The sequence below is a fragment of the Mus musculus genome, chromosome 3 (genome assembly GCF_000001635.26).
Source record: "Mus musculus strain C57BL/6J chromosome 3, GRCm38.p6 C57BL/6J".
NCBI lineage: Eukaryota > Metazoa > Chordata > Mammalia > Rodentia > Muridae > Mus > Mus musculus.
Window position 1 is genome coordinate 52,668,726 of NC_000069.6, and position 20,000 is coordinate 52,688,725.

Below are 20,000 nucleotides of genomic sequence, written 5' to 3' on the forward strand. Positions count from 1 at the left end.
GGAGGCCAGAGGAGGATGTTGGATGTCTCCTCTGTCCTCTATCACCTTCTGCCTTGTTCCACTGAGATGGGCTCTGCCACTGAACACGAGGCTCAACATTGTCTGTCTAAACTGGTAGCCCAAGTGTCATAGAAACCTTTCTGTCTCTGCCCCGCACAGTGCTGGCATTACAGGGACATGTGCAGCTATGATTGGCTTTCTTTACGAGGAGGTTGGGGATTCAAGCTTAGGTCCTCGTGTTACTGCAGACATTCTCACCCACTGAACCTTCTCCCCATCCCTGGAGAGATGTATATCTTGTGTTTTATTTTCTTTCTTAAAGAAGGTATGATCAGGAAGAAGGGGTACCCTTCAACTCTGACAATAGTATGTATCTTCATATGGTGGTGGGGTTGGCCATCTTAATCCCATGAGATGAGCTAACGTAAGAATAGGCAAACAAGGAGAACAGAGCAGTGGGGCTGTCAAGGAGCCCTTTAGCTTCTGTTGGAATGATTCCATCTGGAGCTCTGAATCTGAGAGTAACTCCCTTGTTCTTTATGGCAATCGAGGCAGGGTAACTGGTGATGAGAACATCTCAGCCAATGTAACACTTTCTTAGGTGGGTTGTATTTCTTTTTATACCAAATCTACTGTTCTCATCATGTAGGGAGCTTCAGATCCCTAGAAAGGCATCCTCTGATTAGGAATGACAAGAATAATGGTAAGCTGTGCTTGTCTAGGCCACACGCTCTGTCAAATACGTTACATTAATCCTTTACAGCAACTCAGGGAGTCAGGCTAAAGGGAGATTATTATTCCTGTTTTCAAGATCAGGAAACCAACTCGAGGAGGTGAAACAACTCATTGGACACGTCTAACCGGAGTGCTGATGCAAAAGTGAGGATATGAACTTACGTTTGGTAAAGAGAACTATTTTATCGGTGAGGGACAATAAAAAAGATTTATAAACCTGAATGCTAGACACTGCCAACAATGGGTCTAAATTCTCACTCAACCTTCTTTAAGGCTGGAGTCTTAGACAAGATCTTTAAATCTCTCCAAACTTTGGAATCCCCTCTCCAAAGATGACAATGGTAAAAATCCATCCCACCAGGACATTTCAAAAACTTAGATGAACAAATGTATTTGCAGCATAGAATCCAGTGGCTGGCACAAAGTGCATTCCCCACTTTTAAAAAATGTTCAACATTAGGCAGGCATTGTGGGAAGTCTGTCCTTGCAAGTATTGTTCAAATTAATTTTTTAGGTCAGCATGCATAGCAATAGGCTTTATTATTCAGCTTTTTAAAGATAAAATGGGCAACTTTGAGTGCCATTCAAAGCAAAAGACTCAATAGAAGCCATTATACCTAGAAACCATTCAAAACACAAGAAAAACATATCCAACAAGAGGAGGCGCATTGGAAGTGTTTCTGGCTGGTGGGTAGGAAAGGCAAGTGATGGGAAACAGAATCCTACTTAGTAGAGAGGAGGCTGTGTAATTTATGTGGGAATGAAAATAAGGACATAAAAACAGGCTAGGAAGGAGCTGGCAATGTACAAGTATGGAAGAAGCAGCCTGGGGGCTGCAGTGGCAGGCAAGTTACACGTAAGCCGGTTGTGTTTTGTTCTTATTAAGAAAAGGCAATACTAGCTCTGGAATTTACAAACCAGCACCTAGCATGTGGGGCCTGAGAGTTGAGTCTCCTGCCCTACCCAGTTTCCAGGTGGCCTCTTAGAGCCCAATCTGCACTGTTTTGTTTTTATTTTTCCTATGTCTTAAGTGAGACTGAATAACTGAGGAGGGGGTCTAAAGAAAAATACAGAGTTGAGGAATGACAGTGTTTAGGATGGGTGAGCAGGACTGAATGATGGGTATAATTTCTCCTGTAGGTCCACGGGCAAGCAATGAGCCTAACATAAAGGATGCACGGAGGTGTTACCAGGAACTACCTTCCTCTCTCACACACCGTGTGTCAGGTGCTAAGGTAACCACTTGGCAATGATACTGATGATGTCATCTCTAGATGCCTTCTGAAGATTCAGGTAGAACACACTGCAAAACCCTTTTTGGCACTAAGCATTAGAGAGTTGGGGATATCAATAATAGAGTTTTCTTTGTTGCTTCCCCCTTAGGAACACTAATCTCTTTATCACACATCGCCGCCTTGTCTACTTGTTTTATATAAAAATTTAAACATGGGTGCGTTCTTCTTCGGGTCAAACCACATCCTCTTTGTACATCTTCCTACTTCACTTTTTGTTTTGGGTTTCGCTATAAACCCAGCTGAAGGGAGCCAGCGATAACCATGCTACTACCTGACTCTTACACTGTCTCGAAATCAATCCATTGCTTCTCAGTTAAGCCTTACTCAAAGTTCCAGGACGTAAGCGAAACATAGATAGATATCAGTGACACACAAATGGCCTCTAGCCCATTTTACATAAGAGTCCTTATCCCCCGTGGAAGCCTGTTCTTTTCTTTACCGCCCTTTCTTCTCTTTGCATCCTGGCCATTCAAATTACCACCAGAGGCAAACATTAAACCATGAGAAGTTTATTCTAAAGCTCCTCTGGTAGGTTTGGCTGTCCTATGGATTCAGTGCTTGAGGCTTCTGCAGACTAACCCAGCCTTCGGGAACGGGACAGTTCAAAAGAGCTGACGGTTCATAGTCTGACCTGTTCTTCCGAGGCCTGATAGTCTGTCTTGAAGATTTTCTGTAATACCCCGTCTACAGATCCAAGTTGCTGTTTTCTTTGAAACCAATGTTTTCTGGCCAGATGCCACAGGAAGTTTCCCAGGAAATGTCGGTGAGGGTGGCAACGACTATGGCAAGGGTCAGGTAAGGGAGGACCTTCATGAATCTGCCCGAGAATTAGGATGTTAGCTTCTTAGTCTATACTTTTGCAAAGCCCTCACGGAGGCTGAGTCTCCCTGTATTGCCTGTGCTGGGATTTGGTAAAGAAGAACACGTGCGTGCCTGGTGAGTTCAGGTTCTCTGCTGTCTGGAGCGGTCTCTCCCGTCCTTTAAGTCCCTTGCTGGCTCTTTACCGTTCTCCTCTCTGACCGAAGTCTTCTTTTTCCCCAGCAGCCACAATTTAATTATGTCCTGGCTCTTTCAGTCTTAAATTTTTTGAGTTAATGAACTGTAGTAATTAGCATGACAAGCAAACTTTTACATTAAAAAGCAGCATCACATCGGTTAGAGATTTGGTCCTGAAAATCCATACGTGAGGCAAAGATTAAAAGCACTCAGTGTTCATACTGAAGTCTCCCATCTATCATCCTGAGAGAGATGGCAGTGTATACAGGTTTTGTGCAGAAACCTGGACTGCAGTACTTACATATATGTGTCTGATCATACATGCAGTAATAGAGAGTACCTGATAGTATTAAAATTCGTTTCATCTTCTGCTTTTCCTACTGTCCCTCCTTTGCTGAGCAGATGCCACACTGACCTGTTGTATTTCCTGATCTCAGAGGTCCTCAGCTTGGGGGTGGGGGTTGGTCATCTCTCATCTGTGTGTGGAAGGTTCTAGTCTGCCCCTTCTCTCTCATTAATCATTTTATTGGTTTACATTTCAAATGACATCCCCCTTCCTGATTACCCTTCCATAGACCCCCCATCCCATCCCACTTCTCCCCCTCCCATTTGCCTCTATGAGGGTGGTCCTCTACCCACTCACCCACTCCTGCCTCACCACTCTAGCACCCCCCTATGCTGGGGCATCAGGCTTCCACAGGACCAAGAGCCTCCCCTCCCCTTGATGTCAGATGAGGCCATCCTCTGCTACATATGCAGCCGGAGCCATGGGTTCCTCCATGTGTACTCTTTGGTTGGTGATTTGATCCTTGGGAGCTCTGGGTGGCCCAGCTAGTTGATATTGTTCTTCATATGCAGTTACAATCCCCTTCAGCTCCTTTGGTCCTTCCCCTAGCTCTTCCATCAGGGTCCCCAGTCCAATGGTTGGCTGTGAGTATCTGTATCTGTATTGGTCAGATGCTGGCAGAACCTTTCAGGGGATATCCACATCAGGCTCCTGTCAGCAAGCACTTCTTGGCATCAACAATAGTGTGGGGGTTTGGTGACTGCAGGTAGGATGGATATCCCCTTTGTTGAGTATTTGGATAAAGTATTTGGGTCCTGGGAACCTCTAACTTCCCTGGAGGCTGGGACCTTCTAGTGGCTACCATCCCCTCCTGCTACATGTTTCCATTCAATTTACTGACCCTCTGCAGTCCTACAGGCAAAGAAACTCATCTGAGAATTAATCAGGTAATGTGAAGAAAAATAAAAATGAAAAATCAGCCAGGAAAGGTGCTAAAATGTCAATTATTCACCCAGACAAAGATGGATTGTAAAAAGGACAGGCAGGGCAGAGGACAGTACAGTCAGGGGCTCTCCAGCAGTCTGTAACATGGAGGGTCCGGTGATAAAACCAGACAGCTGGAGTGTCTCTGTTTTGGGGCATGCACAGCTGAGTTTTGTCTCAGAGGCTGGCTCTCCCTCTGAAAACTTCATATCACCCTTGGAATATAAGTAATGACATCCTAGGAACGAGAGTGCTCTTGTGCCCACAGAATGCAGAATGACTGACTGTCTGGGTGTGCCTGTGAGTTTCGAATTCAGCATGACTGACATTTTAAATAAAAATCACCTAGCCTGGTTTACCATATGTCTGAAGAAAATACTGGAAAAATGTAGTGCAGATCTTTGCAATTCCCTTTGGAACAAATGCATCTGCTGTCTTGTCTCCGAGATATTTATTTCTTCTTATTTTAAGTGTGCCCCGTGCCACCCTTCCAGATGTGTGTCAGAGGCACAAGTAAGAAATGAAAAATAACTTCTCAATTATTTGAACATGCAGCAGATACGGGGCTTTAGAAAATAAGAACAGAAAATTCCAGAAAATACGGGTGAAATACCGATGTCTCAGGTGTTGGAACCCACCTTCAGGGGTTCGGAGATATTATCTTGGCATCCAGCTATGTCATCTGGGAAGCTGTGATCCCAAACAGTGAGGGAGCCTGGTTCTCTCATCTTGACAAGGACAACAAGAGGAGGTAGAAAATAAATGCAGATCAATAAAGTAAAGTAGAAGCTGCTCATGGAGGCTGGCCCCGCCCCAGCTCCCGGAAGCTAGGGAGTGAGACCAGGAAATGCTTCTCCCTGGCTGTAGGTGCAGCAAGCCCCAGCTCCCTTTACTCCATCAAAGCCACGTGATTAGAAGGCACAGCCCTCACTTTGTTGCCTCCTCGGATGTGGAGCCTGCTTGACCACAGCTAGCCTCCAGCTGCTCTGGTCTCCCAGCAGCTTTGAAACATCCTGGCTTCCCGTGTAACCTAGAGGTGGGTATCCAGGGGCCAGGCTCTCAGTGTTCCTGGAGGCCTCGAGGACTCTGAGGGCCCTCCACACTGCCTGCATCACTCAGTAGATATACCCATCCAATCACACTAGTTGTCATGAAGTTGGAGCTGGTGCCACCCTGACTTGGTCAGTCAGTGTCTTTTGAGGAGTTCGGAAAAGCCGATTCAGTCAATATACTGAGGCAGGCACTCTACTGCTGAACCTTAGGCCAGTATCTTTGTCCTCCTCAGATTTGATGAGCCACTCAAACCACAAAGCCACCTTACCATGGACTCTTCCAATAATGTCACTAGTAGGCTTAAGGACTCAAAGACTAGCAGTTTGTCAGTATGGCTTAGCTTCTGCCTATCTCCAGTGCTGATACTTGTGGCAACTGGTGGCAACGACCCAGAAGTCTTGAGTCCTGGTTCTTGGAGCTATTCTTTCCTCCAACAGAGCCTATTTCCCTATTTGTAGCTCACTATCAGATTGGATTAAGGCCCACTCTAACAGTCTCACTCTAAAGGTTTGCCTCTGAGCTCAGTAGTTCTCTGGAGTTCTGGGAGTTAAAAGCTTCAACGCTGGACTCCTGTGTGACAAAATTCAGCCATAGCGGCCTGCTTATACTTCAGTGGTCTGAAGTCTATGTCCTAACTTGAGGGGGATGGGGTGGGGATTGCAAAGGTCCAGGAAATTACTGACTACACTGGGAATCAAGAAGAGGCTAGGCCCTCTGGCCGCTCCTGTGGGCGTGGCCAGGAGTTCACCTGGAGGCAGGGTCCCCTACCTGTTTCTTTCTTCTCCTTTAAGGGAGGTGAATGGGACTCTCTTCAGTGGTCCCTAGAAATGGCAAACGGATTAAAGGGTAATCCCAGCACTCGAGGCAGAGGCAGAGGCAGGCGGGTTTCTGAGTTCGAGGCCAGCCTGGTCTACAGAGTGAGTCCAGGACAGCCAGGGCTACACAGAGAAAACCTGTCTCGAAAAACCAAAAAAAAGAAGGCAAATGGAACTCGAATCCGCAAATTCTCTGTGGCTGTTTCTTTTTACCTCCTTTATGTGTATTGAAGGCTCATGCCTGATTGTTGGCAGTTTCTCTTTACACTGGCAATCAATTACCTAATCACAAGGGTAGTTACCGTTTATTGAATTCCTGACGTGTTTTGTGTCCCGCTGGTGCTAAGATCTTAGTGTAAATGTTTACCAGTCTCGACAACAGTTCAATCAGGTCATTATTATTACTCTCACATTACAGGTAGGAAAAGGAAGACTACGTACGGGAGGCTAACAGAACATAGCCAGGGATTAGGGAAATCCAAAACTGAACATAGGTCTACGTGATAAACACACATTATTGGAATAACTGGAGGGATCTGAGTGCCGAATTGTTATTAGATAACGATATAGTGTTACAGCTAAGTATCCCGAGTGTGGTTATGGCATTGTGGTCATTGAGGAGAATATTGATGTTCTTAGGAGAGTCATGCTGACCGGCTCAGCTGGGAGAGGTCCCAACATCTGTTAAAATACTCAACTAGTTCATTCAGCAAATTAACAAGCGTGTGGGTGTGCCCGCACAAATGCACAGTGGATAAGCAGATGAGACTTTAAAATAATGAGCATTCTCTATATGCTGACTGTCATTTTTCTGTAGCTTTGAAAGTTTTCAAAATATGAACATTGCATGGAGCCAGGTTCACACAGTAGAGCATGCTGACAATCCCAGCCCTCAGAAGGCAGTGGTGGGAGGATTTTGAGTTCCACAACAGTCTATGTTACATAACAAGCTCAGAGCCATCTTGGGTGGCATAGTGACACTGGCTTTATAAACCTAAGGGCTGGAGATGTAGCGAGGGGCTAGAGCACCCTCCCAGCATGTGTGAGGCCCTGGCAGAGCCTCAGGGCACAGAGTTGTAGGGTGAACGGCTCTGACACAACCCATAGACTCACAGAAGCAGTGACACATAGCACATGCACCAGCCTGGGGTCTAGCGTGTCATGCCGTCGTCCCTCATTTGGGCTCTGGGTCAAAGTCTTTACTGATGTGTGAGTCTTTCTCCTACTGCCCAGGCGTATGCCAGCCAACCACACAGAGCCCATCCGTTTGCCAACTGTGTCTCCAGTTATTGCCTTGGAGTTTTTCACGAGCTCAAATGTAAGGGTTAGCACATGTAGCAGATGAAAGCACAGAGTGCCCGGTGAGTTAGAACTTCAAATGAGAAAATTACTTTGAATTTTAAGAAGGTGTTCAATGCTTCAATGGGACATAATTCTATTAAAGATTGATCATTGTTAATATTAAATTTAAATATAATTTGGTATTCTGTATATAACCTATTAGTAGTTGACCTGTGATTCAGTATCCTACACGAGAGACCATGGTTCCCTATGAAGACTGAATTTTAGGAGCAAAATAGAGTATTAGACATCTCTGCCCCTCCCCTGCAACACACAAACATACATACACCCAGAGGTTTGCTAACTGCAGTGACCCTGGATCTTCTGTTTTCTAGCAGTTAACTGAACAGGAAGGGATGGGCAGATACAGGGAGGAAAAATGCCTTAGAGACTTACCAAGGCTGGGGTTGACCTTTGCCCACCTACACACATAGATGTGCAGGGCTGCTGCACAGCCTTTCATACAGCCAATGACTGCATGGCGCAGACGAGGAGCTGATCTGGTAGTTTCGATCCTAGCTTTCCTCCTCACTGTGTGCACTCTCCTCACCTGTATAATCTAGAAGACAACCGTACCCTTCTGATAGAGGATTAATAGGTCAATATTTGCTAAGTGCTGGGGATGGTGTCCAGTGCATGGTCAGCCCTGTATAAGTATTTGTCCAATAAACAATCTATTGATAGAGAATGTTCAGATTTCTATGGGGTAGGCCTATTAGTCTAAGATTCCCCAGGACCTTAAGTAGCTCTGACTTGGTGGGGGGCGGGGCCCAGACTTTGGTAACCTTGCGCAGACTCCATTCTATGGGTCCATTTCTTTCTGAGTTCTTGGAGTGAAGGAAGTCTCAGAAGTGATATACAGGCAGGAAGGGTGGCAGCCTGCAAGAGTGACTCTATCCCCGTGACACAGCTGGTTATTTGTTATTGGTGCTTAGGGTAGAGATGTTGAGTACTAAGAAGTCTTAGTGTGGTCTGCTTTGGGAACAGCGCTTGACCTATTCCATTACTGTGACACTGTATTTGTAGTGTTCTCTTCTGATCTCCGACGCCTCTGTTCTCCCACTCGGAGCCTCATTTCTTTCCCTTTACATAGCTTTATGTCTTGTCTCACGATTCCACCCCCCCCCCCCTGCTCTCATTTAAATTCCTTCATCCACTTTTGGTTTCGAAAAGGAAACCATCACTCACAGAGTGTCTGGTGTTACAGTGGTGGGAGAGGTTGGCTGGCACCTCAGCCAGCCACACAAGAAAACATTCCTGAGCCTGGTCATCTCCGAGGAGACGAGACTCCAGATGCTGGCACAGGGTGCTGCAGTGACTCACAGTAATAGTTCTCCGGAGCAGATTTCCAAAAGCACAATGCCAAGTCAGAGCCATGTCTCTTGTACATCCTCTCCAGTCCTTGCAGGCAAATTATATGAAACGTTAAACGATTGAGTCACAACTAGGAAAGCCAGCTGTATTATTCTCACATTGAGCCACACCAGTCCGGGATAGGCTGAGCCGTGTATCTTGATACCTGGGATCCACCTGCCACTGGCAAAGTGATTTGTGTTCTTGAACTTGACCACGTGGCAGTTTATATTATCCAAAGGCGCTAGCTAGCAAGAGCCTTTTCATCCAACAGCATCTTCCGAGTGGTCCCTTGTAGATCCCCATCAAGGCACCACGAATCTGGCCAAGCTTGTGATCACTTTTACCGACAGATTTGGCAGAGAGACACTAATGCTACCTCCCAGGCTCAGTCATAAAGGATGAGGTGGCTTTCGTCTCTGCGTGGAAGCCATGGAGACCAGAGCTGCAGTAGAAGACATCTGTCTACCTGGAGGCCCCATGATGTGACATGGCTATGTCACACATGGAGTGCCCACAGGCAGGCACGCTCACATAGCCCCCAAGGAAGGTACACAAGTGAAGAAGCCTCCAGGTGGTGAGGACCCAGATTCGGTTCTCAGCACCCACAGATCGCAAAACTAATCTAGGGGATTTATGCCTCTTCTAACACCTGTCGGCTCCTGCATAAATGTGGTTCACACACATACACTCAGACACACGGATACACGTAAGATGGATATATGTTTATAAAAAGAATCCCCAGATGGCTCCAGCCCAGCTATTAAGTCAATCCAACCTTCTGTGTCTTCCTGAGGTCTTGGACGTCGTGGAACAGAGACAGTCATCAACAGCCACCTCCTCGTGTTTGCTCCAGATTTCCAACAGACAGAATCCATGAACATGATAAAAATGGTTGCTGCTTGATTTAGCTTTGTAAGGTTTGTTATTTCACTGTACTGTGATGAGGACAGACACATTTTACCAATGACGAGCCCCACATTTGCCTTTGCTGTCTAACTTTCCTGTGCCTTTATGGCTCTTCAGTCCTTATTATTGACATATCTGTAATTTTTTTTCCCAAAAATAGTGTTACTGGGCTGGTGAGATGGCATAGTGGATATAGGTGCTTGCTGCAAAGCCCAGCAGCATGAGTTTGCTGCCTGGAATCCACTGTAGAAGTGAGAAATGACTCCAATAAGTTGTCTTTCTGTTTATTTGCTTTGTCAAATTCCAATGTGTTAGCTTTTGGTTTATCTCATATTTTAGCCTGTCATTATTCCTTAGATGTCTGTTAATTTTTCTAATGAGAGACAGAAAGGGAGTATATCTAGATGGGAGGTGAGGTGGGGAGGAATTTGGAGAAATACAGGGGAAACAGCAATTAGAATATATTATGTAAGAGAAATATCTATTTTTAATAAAGGGGGAAAATAAATAAGCAAAACAGAACAGCAACAACAACAACATTAAAAAAAAAACCTCAATCAGGTACAACACAGTCTTAGATAGTGCAAATCAAAGGTCTAGTGCTTACATGCATAGAAATGATGGTAAGAAAATATTAAAAGCCCTTGTTTTCTGTAATTGAATTACTACTGTGTTTCTCTAAGAGCGAATGACTTTCTAACTACTGTATAGACACATTTACAACACAATTTAAAATGTGACAGGGCAAGACAATGCAGAAGGTCCTCCATCTTGTGTTCTTACTGAGGCCATTTCAGGTTTAACTAGAATCTGAACTCCTTGATGGGAAGCCGTGTGAAAAAATTACCCAACTGTATTCTAGGAACCCAAGGTCAAGATGCCCCAGCTCACTGCTTATCCTAGCTTCTGTTAACCTGCTTGCTTTCCCAGAACTCTGCTTCCCACCTCCAGTGGCTAAGTGAGTTGTCAAGACATGGTTTTTTGGCTTCAAGCACTTGGGTTCTAGATACTCAGTGCTACACTTAGGCCCTGAATACTCAAGTGTAGGTAGCCCCAGCGGGCCGGAATAAAGACTTTTAGTTGGCTATAAATCATGTCTGAATGGTCATCTCTGGTGGGCTTCATATAACAATAGCACACACTAATACTGACTCACTGAAGGAAGCTTTTGTTGGTGTTGCATACTATGACAGCAAGCACACTTGTATGCTCCAAATTGAGGCTGCAGTTAAATTAAACATTGCAACATGGGGGAGCACTGCCAGAGATGCCTCCGATTCATCATACGATTTATGTTAATTTACAGCCATTGCATTTTCAGAAGACTGTTACTCTACACCTCTGGGACTGCTAGGTTGTTGCTTTTGATTGTGGTTAAGACACCTTCCATCAGCCCCTCTCCCCAGTTTGTGTTTACTTTCTCTTGCATGATCTTCTTTCCTTTCTCCCAGCAGTAACTATAATGTTTAGTACCCAGCACTTTTACCCACTGAGCCATCTCACAGTAACCCTAAAAGATTTTTCTTGGTGAGCAACTCATGTTCTAGCTGTCCTTTTCCGGATCTCCCTAGCTTCTGTGTGAAGGTACTGGTTTGAGTCTGAAAGGTCATGTGATAAAATGTATCATGAAGATTTGACTGGGCATGGGGTGGGGTGGGGGTGGGGGAAGCCACCTGCTTCTTTATTTATCTCTAAAGAATAAAGGATATATATTTTTAACTTGACAAATATTTTTACCAAAGTAATAGTGTCAACAACAATGTCAAGATGTCATGCTCTACCTTTGCTGATTCTAGGGTCTCAGTTTGTACTTTTTATTGTGGTTGTTATACAAACTCAAATTAAAATACAATAAAGCCATGAAAAAAAAGCTAAAAAAAATAGCAAATTTCTATGACACTGTGAGTAGGTGCCTGTATGGGCTCCTCCCTCCTCTTTTTTCCTTTGTTTCTTCCTTCTTTTCTTTCCCCCCAATCCTTTTCTCTCTCACTTAATTAAATATTAAGGGTAGTTTGAGGTTGACCTATTTCACATGCATTTTAAATAATGATGACTTTGGTTTTAGTACTGAGAATCTAAAGTTTTCTTTTTCTAGACTAGACAATGAAGAGAGCTTTGCCTTTTGACACTCTGTTTGCTGCTTGTATGAACTTCTGTTTCGTGGGGGTGGGGGGGGGTTGGGGGGAAAGAAGCTGAGATGGACTGCCAAAGTGTGCAGCGCATATCAGAGAACAAAAGTCACTCTTTCCAGGACATGTTTTGACCGAAGCTTAATTCATTCTAGAGGAATTTAAAATAAAACTCCTCACCTATAAGATGTATTTGACAACACTTTGGATTTTAATGTGAACCTGTGTAATGTAGATACAACTAAATCTGGCAGCATATTAATGTCACAGAAAGTGTGATTTATTTATAGACTTCACCATCTCCCCAGTTCCCAGTGAGAAGCCCATACACAGTAATTAAGCCATTATAAAAACACAATAGGATATAACATAATAGATCCATCCTGCTGTCAAGGCACACAGAGTGAGGGAATCAGGGGAACACAAAAGAGCACAATTCATCCAATTTAGTCCTGCTGTGGAAATGTCACAAACCAGTACCCTCCAAAGTGTAAGGAGGGGGAAAAAGTAATTTCCACAGACAACTGGGCATTGAGTCTTAATTGTCAGAAAATGGGAGCCCAACCAGCAAGCAGCCAACCAATCCACCAACACTGATCAATTATGGAGGAACAGTGGATCCAAGGTGCAGTCTGTACTTAAGGGACTTCCAGTCATAATGGGAAAGAGGCTCAGAACAAAAATACACCAGAGCAACGGTCCAGGAGATGTCACAAGGAGATTGGCTTAGGCAAATAGCACAGAAGGCGCGTTCTGTAAAGGTGAAGGAAATCTGTTTATGCAGATCCAGAAACACCAAGGAAATCCTGAACAGACAATGGAAGGCTTGCACAGGAAGAGAAAGGACGATAGTAAAAAAAAAAAAAGAGAGAGAGAGAGAGAGAAACCAAACATTTGAGAAAACACATGCAAGTATTCAGTGAAGTGGTTTTTAAAACATAACAATAGACAGATCATAAAGACAATGTTTTTCTTTTGAAAAAAAAAATGTTCTGACAATGTGTAGTAGGTAGGATTGCATAGTGGGTAAGGTTATCTTTTGCCAAGGCTGACAACCTGAATTTGACTCAATTTGGAATCCACATGGTAGAAGGAGAGATCTAACTCTTCTAACTTCCACATGTACACTGTATGTGTAGTGAAATGAAAATGGCTCCATGGGCTCATAGGGAATGGTACTATTGGGAGGCGTGGCCTTGTTGGAGGAAGCTTGTCACTTGGGGTAGACTTTGAGATTTCAGATGCTCAGGCCAGGTTCAGTGCTCTCTCTCTCTCTCTCTCTCTCTCTCTCTCTCTCTCTCTCTCTCTCCCCTCTCTTTTCTTGTTGCCTTTGGATCAACATGAAAAACTCTCAGCTCTTTCTCCAGCACCATGTCCGCAGGTATACTGCCATGTTTTCCACCATAATGACAGTAGACTAAAGTTCTGAACTGTAAGCCAGTCCCACTTCAATGTTTTCCGATAAAAGAGTTGCCATGGTCATGGTGTCTCTTCACAGCGACAAAACCCTAACTAAGACACAATGACATAGTGCACAGGTATGCACAAACACACAAGTAAATACAACAAAACTATCTTAACTAAAGATAGACAGAGTGTTTGTAATACATTACATTTTGTTAAAAAAATCACATGTAGTAGAGAACAAAAGTGGAAAGAAATTTATCTACTTTTATACATTATGATAATCATAAATTTTATCATAATAGATACACACACACATACATCTTGCAGTATAATAGACCGAAACCAGTGCCTCACAGGTGCTTGGCAAGTTCTTCCCCCCAGGCCAACTTGTGATAGTTTTTCAAATGAGTATTGAGAATGTGGTAATTCTATTTTTTCTTTTTGACATTTTTCTATTTTCTAATTCTAAGGTGAATAATAAGATCTGAACAACACATCAACAAACAAAAGGACACTTAGTTGTGCTCCTGAAAACGCATATGTTGAGGTCCGATCTACCAGTGTGATCATTTTTTTCTCTCTCATGAGTAACTAAGGCTAAGTAATGTCATAAGGGTGGGTCCCTAGGAAAAGAAGAGGCCCTAAAGATGAGCATGCTGGGGCATGGCCCAGGGGACACAGAAGACAACAGTTTGGAAACTAAAGAAAAACTAAGCCTGCCAACATTTTGATTTGAATTTCCAGCATCTGGACCTTTGAGAAAATAAGTTTCTTTTGTTTAAATGGCTCAGTTTCTGGTATTTAGTTATAGTAGTACTGGCAGGCACTGTATTTGCTCATAAATTTTTTTTAACTAAAAAATTAACCTAAAAATAGCTCATGGTGTTTGTGCACTAGAATGAACTATCCATTCCGCTTTTGTTTCTTATTTTTGTCAGTTCTTTTGGGTCATGACCCCCACACCAGACATTCAACACATGAAGCTTTCTGGAGGATCTTGCATATACAAACCTTTTTCAGCCTGCTGGTCCCCAAGGATGCAGGGAGAACGTGTGTGTGCTTCTGTGGGTGTGACCAGGTCTTCCCTTCAGGCCTGGATGGCTTGTTACCCCGCTGCTGAGCCTGTGGATGGTTGGTTGCTCGCCTTTCCTTTTGTTTGCTTATTAATCCACATTCCCAGAGTTTCTGGACCAACTGCCTGCAAAACATCTCACTTTACCTGCACACTACCTTCTTGTCTAAGAAACTGAATTTTTTTTATCTATGTCAAATGAAGGTTATCTGTCACCAAAGATTACACTTGACATTGTGAAGCACCCACAAATGAGTTTATGAGTTACTGTCGAAGCAGGGCTTGGTGGCACACACCTATCATCTCTGCACTTAAGAGGTAGCGGTAGGAGGATCAGGGGTTCAAGGACATCCTTGGCTATACAATTCGTGTGAAGTCAATCTGGGTTACATGAACTGCTAACTTACAAAACCAAGAAGACAAACAAAGCCAGCCAAACAAACACACAATCAAATACTAAGAGGAGGAAATCTTATTTATCTCTGATTTGCTGCCGAAGGTGCCTTTATATTTGCCTTTTTCACCTGAGAGCTTTGTCTTCAGCTAGCCACAGGTGTTTGAAACAGGAGTTTAGGTAGGTTTAGTGTGGTCCTAAGCAATATCTCAATATCAGCATTTTAATATAGAATGTCAACTCTAAAAAGCCTCTTATAAATAACACAACGTAAAAAATGACTGGGTGATTTTAATGTCTTGTGACTTGGTTAGATTAACGTTGGCTGTTGGAGAGATTTTATAACCAGGACTAAATATTAGGAGTGCAGGGGTTAGCTCTGGATAGCACACAAAGCTATCGGGTGGGGACTGGTAGCTGCCACATCAATATCCTTGATGATTTCACTTTCTTCCTTTATAAGAAGAACATGGCTCAAGCCAGGACTTAGCCAAGGTTGTATGACAGTTAGAATTCAACTGGAACAACTCAGTCCCACTGAACAACCAAATCTTTTACATGCATTGTATTTAGTTTCATTATATCTTGTCTGCTCCATCTTTGGTCTACTTGGAGCTCATGGGTCTGGGATCACATTCAAATCCCCTTCTCCATCTTGACTGGACTCAAGAGCTAGTTGGGGAACACATCTAGCTTAAGGCGTAGGCATTAATTCATAAATGAGTAAGCCTCTGTGTCATTATTTGGGAAATGGGCAGACGCAGAAAAGCCAAATGGTTATAAATAAAGCCTATGTATCTCTGTTCACGAACAACTCTGCCGCTTACATAGGCATTGTCATTACACGGCAACATTATGGATTACACAGACAGTATGGATGGAAATAGGATGGGGATTTTCAGAAAAGGTTCTTGGAGCTCGGCATAGGCACACAGGACCTGGAAACAGTATGACGGCAAAGCAGAAAGTTCAGGGAAATAGAGAGACAGTAAAGGAGTGCTTTGAACCATGTTACAGTCTTGGCCCATCACAGATGGGTTAGGAGGAGGAAGAATATTGGTGCCTTTAGGAATTAGGACTGGCCTACACATGAAAGCCAGCAAGAGTACAGGAACCCCAGTCCTGTAAGTGTAAGGCAGAAATCTGTCCACAAACCAAACACCAGATTCTCCCTTGAAGGCCACAGAAAGAATCAACCTTCTGTCACCTGGATTTTTGGTCTGGCTCACAATAGAAAATGGACCTACAGGGCTCCTCTCTAGCTGTCTGCCCTCCCCCATCTCAGAAGCCAATGAATGGGCCACTTCCTTCACTCAAATGAACTTTAGTTCATCTGTTGCGAATTAACTAGTCCTGCTTACTCCAGCCCCATCAAAACTCCACTCCCTGGACTGTCAGCTTTAACTCACTTCTTGCATTAACCTATTTCTCCTTGAAAGGCTTGGTACTTAGGCGAAAATGATTTTATGAGATGACCTGGATAGCATGGGCAATAATAGTGAACCCTAACGAAAATAGATTGCATAATTAGGGGGTACTAATGGAAGATGGAGATGGGAAAATATGGAGAAGTATAGTAGGAGGGGTGTAATATCTGATGAATGGGTGACTATGTTATAATAAAAGCATGACAACTCTGGCATTGAGAGAAAAGTGTGTGTGTGTGTGTGTTCGTGTGTGTATGCACGAGCATGGGACAGTGTGGAAGATGACAGGGTATAGACATTCCCACCTAAGGACTCACAGAGCTTCACTCAGTCATTTTGGGGGGGGGGGGAGTTGAGACATGGCTTCTCTGTGTAGCCCTGGCTGTCCTGGAACTCACTCTGTAGACCAGGCTGGCCTCGAACTCAGAAATTCACCTGCCTCTGCCTCTCAAGTGCTGGAATTAAAGGCATGTGCCACCACGCCCGGCTTCACTCAATCTTGATTATCATGCTCAATACTGTGTCTCAGTGATAATTCCCCCAACAGGTGGATTAGCAGTGGACTGACTCATCTCAGAGCAGGAAGACACCTGCCACTCACTGACTCTGCTCCATGGACTGCCAGCTCTGAGGGATCTCTGCCCCTTGGCTTACCGGGCATAAAGCAAAGGACTGCTGAGGAACACTCAGGTAGAGGATGGCATGGGGAGGGACAAGGACAAAGTTCCCACAGCTTTCTTAGACCTCACAAAGTAGCAGGAGGAGTGCCTGCAGGACAGCCACACTGAAGGCTCTCCTTGTGTAGCTCGCTTATTGTTAGAGTTTGATTTTCCGCCAAGTCTTCATATTTCTTCCTTGTCAGCAGCTCAGTGCCAGACAATAGGGAAAACAGTTCTTTTGGCCTCTCCTGCACTTTAGCCCAGAGAAGAATGGCTTTTGAAGTTGAACTTGAATGGTCTCCTTACCTTATTTGCCCTGACCCGGAGTTGCACTGGGCTAGCTAGCAAGGAATCTAGAACATGGGCATGGAAACTCTGTGTTTACGAGATGAGCCCAGAGCTTCCACACTCCCTGAGTCACACCCTGGAGTGGTGATTTAGTACGGGTGTGGGAGGGAGGCACGTTGTCAACTCGACAACCACCTTTTTGAGTTGAGAATTTTTATCCAAACTTGCAAGCCCCTGCCTAAGCCTTGAGAGTTTATTTTCTCTTGGAAAATGTCTGGATCATTTTTTTCCTCCTTCCTGCAAGAAGAGACGACTAAGAGATGACAGGTTTTCTTGGATCTGAGTTCACTGTTGGAATTTTTTTTTCTGAGTCTAGTGCCAAAAAGTTCTGCAATTTGCTGAATAAATTTTTCTGAAGTTAGACTGGGGTGGATAATTGGGAGCGAGCTGCTGGGGTTGTTGGGCTGTGGTGGCTCTGCCCTTCTGGGAACATGGGTTCCTCCCTTCCCAGCCAGAGTTCCTAGGCAAGCTGACCATTCTGAACACCAGGGTCTGGTTCACAACTGTTCAAACTGCCTGTTCCCAGATGCCGAGATGCCGTCACCCTGAGCAGCCATGGGGTTTCCTCCTATCTGTCAGTAAGATGGGCAAGGACTTATTTTTATGGCGTTACTCCTTAATGCTTTTTCTATGGCTCTCAGGAAAACCTATACAGAACTCAAGTCTTATGCGGCCCCAAGAGCTGCATGGTCAGCAAAAATGGCCAATAACGTGCCTGTGTCACAGTGGGCATTTCAGCCTAAAATGAGCTCTCTGCAGGCTGAGGAGGGCTCAGTGGTGAGGGGTGCTTGCTGTTCTTGCCGAGGACCCTGATTCTGTAGCCAGCACTCATCTGGAGTTCACAGCTGCCTGTAACCCAGTTCATCTGTCCTGCCCAAACTCCTGCGGACATGTGTTACACATAAACTCAGGCCCACACACAGACTCGGAATGATGATGATGATGGTGGTGGTGATGATGATGATGGTGATATTTTTTAAAGGAGAAAAATAAATAATCTGTCTGGGTTCCCCTGCCTTTGTGGATTGGAATGAGAGCATCATCTTGCAGGTGCTACTTAGAAGCCCAGAAAAGGCCATGAAATTATATTTCACCACAGAAAATGGCTTCTCTATAAAGTTTTTACAGAACATGGCTCTCTCAATTAATATGCACAAAGTTTTCCTTAGCTCAAGTTCATTTGTGCTTAGGTGGGCATTAGGACTTCATAGCATCATTAATTAACACCGAAAGCATTGCTTGATACCCATATAACATGAACTCTAATTAAAGGCCCTGGGATAAGTGATATGCAGTCCCATCAGGAAGAGCCTAGGGAAGGCGGCCTCCCCTGAGGTAAACTTGTGTTTTGATGCTTCTTTCTCTTGGTCTAACCGTAACCCAGCCTCTGAGTGTAAGCTTCTGGAATGAAGGCTTCCCCACACAGCGTCTGGTGGGAGAGATGGTTGGCGGTTCCATCCCACATTGCTGTTGGGGCAAGAACTGGGTCCACATTGAGCTCCCTGGAAGGGAAGGCTTTCTGGTCATGGTATTCTGTGCAGGAACAGCACTGGGAGGTCTCAGTCCTCCGATAGCCGGCTGACTGGGAAGAGGCAGCAGCTCCCCAGTCAGTCACCTTTCCTCAGGTGCTCCTGACTGAAGTGGAAATGTTGTCTGAGAGTGGGATGAGCCACTCAATGAAATCTCTTCTTTGAACTTCTCTGGGAAGTGATTCTGAGACTTTGAAAATCTTCAAAGACCTCAGTCTATGAAATCAATAGTTGATTTTTTTTTTCTCCTAAGTTGCCAGAGTTAACAAAAGAATTCTGCCCAGAAAGGAATAGGAAAATTCTCCCAATGAAAGACCTAGATATTAAAAGGATGAGTGAGACAGGGAAGCCAGTGAGTCTGGTCTTGAGGAAGTACCAAGGAATTAATAAGGATTAGCTTTGGTCATGTCTGTGGCATCTGAGGGCCACAGGAGGGAGGGGCCAGCACGGGCTTTTGGGGTCATGCTCGGGGGAGGAAGAGTGGGACTGGATACGATGTTGCCTTGGGGGAATAGGGAAGCAATGAGGTGCCCTCAATGGCTTCATCATTGTCAATGAATGCTAGTTTTGAAGCTACAGCAGTGATACCAAAGGCACAGTAGTCTGTCAGTCCTTAGTAGATATCAGATATAGTGAGTTCACATGGAGTATCATGGCTTAAAACCCTCACTGTACAGTCTGTGTGGTTTGGTCAACTTTGCTTTTCAGAAGAGAAAATGGACTCAGAGAGGTCAGCCAGCTTGCTCAAGGTACTTCACCTCGAGGCTACCATAGCAGGGCGACAAATCTGAGTCTGCCAAGATCCAAACACTTGTTTTTGCTTAAAAGAACAAAGGTCTTATACCTCATGGCCCCGATTCTGAAAGAGTCTAACACACTTGGGGGGTGGATTATCGTGCTTGTGATTTTCAGAGTCCTCAGTTTTATGTCACAAAATGAACATGGGCTGCTTCCAGTTGTCAGGCTCTGGGGCTGAGGCCATTGCGTTCCCTCTTCTGCCAGGACGAGCAGACACTACTGGCTCTGCAAAGTGACGGTTTTTGATGGCTCCTCTCTTTCAGCTACGGTGGTTCCTTTATCCATCTGCCCCACTAGCACTTGAATTGCCAACAGGAAACAACTGCCAAGAGGGAAACCATGCTTCCAGGCAAAGGAAATGCATGGTCCTTGAGTCAGTGGAGCGCTGAGGAGAAGAGGAACCAGATGTAGGCAAGATGGCACCCACCACGCGTGCCTGCCAATTGTTGGAGCTCAAGGCCTTTTGTCTT

At 44.6% G+C, this 20,000-nt stretch overlaps 1 long non-coding RNA gene across 4 annotated transcripts in view; it reads left to right on the forward strand.

The window, feature by feature from the left end:
* The window catches only part of Gm30235, a 59,826-nt gene that overhangs the window by 18,837 nt on the left and 20,989 nt on the right, over positions 1-20,000 (forward strand). For 3 of the 4 annotated variants that reach the window (XR_375650.2, XR_867278.1, XR_867279.1), the window contains 2 exons: positions 16,744-16,886; positions 19,794-20,000. The exon at positions 19,794-20,000 is cut by the window's right edge. This is a non-coding gene — a long non-coding RNA (predicted gene, 30235). The remainder of the gene's footprint in view (positions 1-16,743; positions 16,887-19,793) is intronic. The other variant, XR_867280.1, reaches the window with a different exon arrangement.